This window comes from Alligator sinensis, unplaced genomic scaffold (genome assembly GCF_000455745.1).
Source record: "Alligator sinensis unplaced genomic scaffold, ASM45574v1 scaffold179_1, whole genome shotgun sequence".
Classification (NCBI taxonomy): domain Eukaryota; kingdom Metazoa; phylum Chordata; order Crocodylia; family Alligatoridae; genus Alligator; species Alligator sinensis.
In genome coordinates, this window is record NW_005843324.1 from 155,375 (window position 1) to 161,185 (window position 5,811).

Here is a 5,811-nt window from a genome sequence, read left to right on the forward strand (position 1 = left end):
TCTTTCTGTTTTGTGTATATGTGTACTGACATGGACTATTAGTATATAAGAGGAAGTGGTTGATACATTCCTAAGGGGCAGCCCACACGTATCAGTTTTACAAGCTGAAAGGAACTCTGGCCTGCAAAACAAAATGATAATATTCACTTAGAGCTGGATGATTAGTTAAGTTTACAGAAACATTGTCACTTAGAAATGAAAATTTCTTAGGCATGGGTTTCTATGTTTGTGTGATCTCTGTGGTCTCCTGACAGTCATAAAAATATGTTCTGGACAGTCAAATAATATACTACTCAGAGACTGATTTCCTAAGAATGGCATTTATGTCAAAGGCAAATTAAAATTAAACACCCAAAGCCTTACCCCTCCTCATTTCTCCCTGTTTATACAAAAACAGTGATCCTGTATGTTTAAACCTATTAACATATACAACATTAGACACCCCTCAAAATGGAAAGAACACTTAACTTGCAAAGACAACCACTCGAAAGTTAGGAATTGCTAGAATTGATGTTGCTTGTGCAACTTTAAATTTGCCTCCCTTTGTTTTACTACCATACACTTCTAATTGTATGATCCCGTTTTTTCCAAATTAAGAGAGGCAAGCCTTCTCTTAATTTGTTGCAGAAGTCTGAAGGTGCATGGTCAATGAGGCAGAGGACTACAGGCAGAAAAAGAATGGTCTTGCGGTTCAGGCAATTACCTAAAGGATTGGATTACAGGTTGCATGAGATGAGTCGCTTTAAATGAGGAATGTTAAACTCCTTTGCCCCTCTCCTACCCGCCTCCTCCCCACAGGCCGGAACTGGATCACAGGCCTCCTCACAGTCTGGATCTGGACCACACGGAGCTTTGTGGGCTGGATATGGACCACCCCCGCTCTGGCAGCAGGGTGGGCACTATCAGGAAGCCACAAGGATTAACCAGCCATCACTCATCCCTCCACCAGTGACACACATATCCAATGGGGCTCCGTACACTGAATTCAGCAGCAGATACCCCCATCCCTGCTCACTCCGCCCCTGAATTCTGTGCCTCTCAAGTAGCCCTATGGGCTGGATGATACGGCTCCACAAGCCATATTTTTGACACCCTTGACTTAAGCAAACTTCTCACGGGTAGTTGCTATTTCTGTTTCCTCATTTTATGGGTACCTGACTTGATGACCTGGAGCTGAACTGAAGTCATTCGGATTTGTGCTTTGACCATATAAATTGCTTTATAAGCTGAAGTCTGAAAAAAATCAGACCATAGAACATATCAGGCTGGATATTCAATTAAGTGACAACTTTTGACACTCATCTGTCAATGAATAAAATTGTTTTTAAAAAATGTAACCCAGGTGGTACTCAAACAAGGTACCCCCTGTCCAACTGAAGGGATTTAGCGAGTGCTAGTACACTGTGGGAGGGGTAGCTGCTCCCCTCCTATCCCCTATAGAGTAGAGCCGAGCCCAGTCAGAACTTAACCATATACAGGTTTAATAGGAGAAGAAGCAGGTGAGATATGACACACAGGTGTGGAGAAGGGGGGCAATGGGCGCAGGAGAACAAGGGGGGATTCAGTAAAGGTAAGGTGCACATATACATTTAGCAGAGGCAAATCTACAAGAAGCTTGAGGTGCAGGCTTTCACAAAATATATGGTGCAGATTCACAAAATATAAGGTGTAGATTCACAAAATTTGAGATGCAGGCACCCTGAAGCAGGGGAAGAGGTGGGGAGAACCCTTCTACCCAGTAGGGAATTGGCAACTCACCCCTCTGGTGCCCTGGCCAGGAATCAAACAGGTCTCCCACATGGCGGGTGAGAGCTATACCACTGAGCTATCAATGCCTGGGCTGTTGTCTGCAGCTCCAGGCTCTAGTGCCTCTGGGATCCTCCGCCTGCCGTCTCCACATGGAGCTGCCTGGCCTGGGCCCGGTCGGTCGGTGGGGTGGTGGGGGGGGGGGGGGGGGGCAGTCAGAAAGAACTCAGGGCTTTTGTACCTCTGGGACGCACCCCACACTGCTCCGGTTCCCCCAAGCTCTTGGCTTACCTACTGGGAGGGTGGAGGCGGTGGGGGAGTCAGATGCCTGAACTGCCACCTGCAGCTCGGGGCTTGATCCCCACTGCACGCTGACTGTGCGCCAAGCCTTGGCTTTCCCGCAGGCGGGGTCAGATGCCTGACCTGCCGCCTGTGGCTCAGGGGGTTTGATCCAAACAGGGGATCCATCATGCATGCCGCTGCCACCGAGCCAAGCCACTGCCTGCAGCTCAGACCCTCTACCAGTTTCAGGGCTCTTCTTGGGCAACTGTTCTGGCCCCGCTGGTCAACTCTCACCAGCTCTTCAGTCCCCTATTCTTCGTCCCTCAGCAATCTCTGTTTCCGAGGGCCAGGTGCTCTGCACCTTTTATCCCCCTGGCTGGTGGGACCAATTGGGTAACATGAGAGGTGAGTCTACTCTCAGGTCTGGTTTCCCTACCTGGCCCCTGAGTGAGGGGAGGACAAGTCTTCTCCTTTTCTAGGGCCTGATTGGTGGGGAAAAGAAAATTCCCCCCCCAGCCCACCAATCATTTTTGAACTTCTCAAAACCTCCAGGCCAAGCTGCCACCAGCTAGCCCGTCACAAAAGCTAACTAAAGCATTCAAATTACAAGACCTTGTGATTAACTGAATCTTTAACTATTAATTTGCTTGGAAGTTAGCCATAAATGGACAACAAGTTCTACATTGTGTGAAGGGTAATTTTTTAATAAAGACAGTGAGAAACCAAGAGAGACAGAGAGAGAGAAAGAGACAGAGTGTACACATTCAAATTCTTCTCAGTTTGGTTCTTACTAAAACTAAGGAATTTCAGGAGAATCTGAAAGTAGAGGGCAACTTGGGTGATGGTAATTATGAAATGCTAGAGTTCATGATCCTATGAAAAGAAAGAAAGGAGAACAGGAGAAAAATGCTTTGGACTTCAGAAAAGTAAATTTTATCAAACACAGAACTAGTAATCAAAATGCTAAATAAGGCAAGTCTAAGGCAAAAAAGGACTGGGAGCTTATGGGGAGACTGAAACTAGAACTGTGTATGGACTGAGGTTGTTCCTTAAAGAGAAAAAAGGAAGTAGAAATCTATAGTGTCAAAAACATTCTGATCTGTCGTGGTCTTTTTGAGCTCTTTGCAACAGAAAAATTGCTCTATTTTTTCTGTGGTGAAAAAAAAATGAGTGAAAGTGAAGAGCTTGCATTTTCCAAATGGTGTCTTGAGCCTTGAGTTTTAAAAGGTTGAATACCACTGACCTATAGGATAACAAGTTGACCAATGACAATCAATGTGGATTTGCCAAAAGCAACCTTATCTGACCAACTTGATTTCCATCTATGACAAGGTGATGGATGTTGATTAAATGCTGACACAGATTACCTAGAGAGACTGAGGAATTTCTGACATTTTAAAATTCAGGTTAGACAACCATTTGTCTGGTGTGGTTTAAGCAGCAGTGATCCAGCCTTAATCAGAAGTTTGGACTAAATGGGTGTTTGATACTGTGTTTCACCACCACCATCATCACCATGCTTCACAGGACATTGTAATGTTAAAGATCTTAAGTTTGGGAGACACTCAGATACTATATAGTGTTAAGTGCCATAAAAAGTTTATGTAGAAATTAATACAGCTGCATGAAGTGCAAAGTTTTTATAGTTTATAGTAAATAAAGCCTGGGGGCAAAGAGGAGAAAATGAATATTGAACAGCTGCTCATTAACTGAACACCGTCTATTATGTGCACTGAATGGAATCCAGTAGAAAAAAATATGGTCATGTTATTACAAACTGTATCATAACATCCACAAGTGGGCTGAGTAGATCTGTTTCCTGCAAACCTAGTAACACTTAACATTGATTGTTTTTTGGATGTAATTTCCTATGCTCTTAAAAGAGAAAACTGAAAAAAACCCAGATATTGTATCACCGAGCTAGTGCAGTAATTTATAGATGTAGTAAGTTGTCAAGACCAATGCAGACGACTAGATGCAGATGATAAAAGTGTCACATTTATGGACCAATAGCTAAAGAACGTTGAAACGTGGGAGCCTTGCGTCTATTGCATGTTCTAGAGGACAGTGTGCTCTAGTGATCATTGACTTCTCTGCCCCTGCTTGATTATTTCTACCTAGGTCCATTCAGCCTGTTTCAGTGCCAGTCCTGCCCTCTGGCCTAGAAGGCCTTATTGCCAACCATTAGGCTAGTTGTTCTGATTTACTTCACCTATCTGCACTCTTCAACATTTTGCTCAGGGTAATTTCTCCTCATTGAGTTGGCTTGAATGAGGGAGCATGAAGAGCACAAGAGAGACTTGGTTTCAGTTCCCATATTTAGAGCCCCCAGGAGCCAAAAGCAGCAAATTCAGGGACAGTCCTAATAATCAGCCCCTGGGTGGTGAATTCTCAGTTGATCTCTGGGGGTGGTGCTCACATAGTCTGGCCCATAGTATTAGCAGTTGGTGCAGGTTCAGTTCTGAAAAAAATATTCAGATTATTTAGCTATTTTAACAGGTCTTTACTGAGCATATAAAGAACTCTGGTTTGGATAGTTTTCATGAGGCACATCCTAGATACCAGAGTGAGCCCTCCCACCAAAGTTCATGTCTCTTAAACACAAGGCATTAGAGATTTTCAATAAAACATTTATGAGAAGTTTTTTAACATGGGTAAACAATGTTTTTAACCTCATTTTGTTTTGTGAAATGGCTCAACTATTTTCACTGAAACTTGCAGTAAATTATAACTTAAGCAAAACATCAGGGAAAATTCCACCCTAAAGAGTTAAAGTTTAGCAAATGTGTATGCAACTGAAATTAGTATCTTATTGGGATCCGAATGGAAAATGCTGGGCAACTTTTCCTACTGGTGGCACCACCACCATCAGCAGGGTTGCTTCACCAGAAATAAAACTTACCATGTGATTTGAATTATATGTCATGGCCCCCTAAATGAACAACCTAACCTCCGCGTTCACTGATGTGTGACTGACTTCCTAGTTAAAAGTGGGGGCAGGGGTGGGGAGGAACATTACTTCTGTTTTTGGTGAAATAATCACTCATACTCAAAATTTGAATACAATCCTTTTGAGTCAGTTTTCTGCCCATCAGTTTGGTTATTTTAAACTTGTACTTGATGGGAACATAATTCTTTAAAATAATATCAGAAAGCCAAATGGAGTGAGGGGGGTCTGTGGAAAATTCTAGACAGAGATCTCAGGAAGTTTGGGGGAAGAAAACTTTAGCAATAATGCTATATTCTTTCCTAAAATAAATGTACAGTGGGTGCATCTACATGTTTATTGTGCACTGTAATTATGGTGCATTAAATTTAGCACCTGTAATTACAGGTAGACAAGGTTCCTTGGGTGAATTTGATATCTTTTATTAGACCAACCCAAATGGTTGGAGAATAGTTATTAAGCAAGCTTTCGGGTTCAAAAACCCTTCGTCAGGCTCAGGAAGCTGCAGCAGTTGGTGTGTGCTCTTCCTGGATGGAATGAAAAGTAAACAAGCCAGGGGCTGGGCTGGGCTGGGGAGTCAGTTGCCAGGCAGATTGTAATGTATCAAAAATCCAATGTCTGTGTTTAGTCCCTGATCTCTAGTATCCAGCAGGTTGATGAAATGGAGCTCATAGGCTCGTCTCTGGGAAGTGTTGTGTAAATTTCCCTTGAGGATCAGGACTGAGAGATTGGAGAGAAAGTGGCCCTCCTGTGAGAAATGTGCCCCCACTGGTAATTGGGTGTTTCTGTCTTTGATGGATTTACGGTGTGCATTCATTCTGGTGCACAGTTGTTGT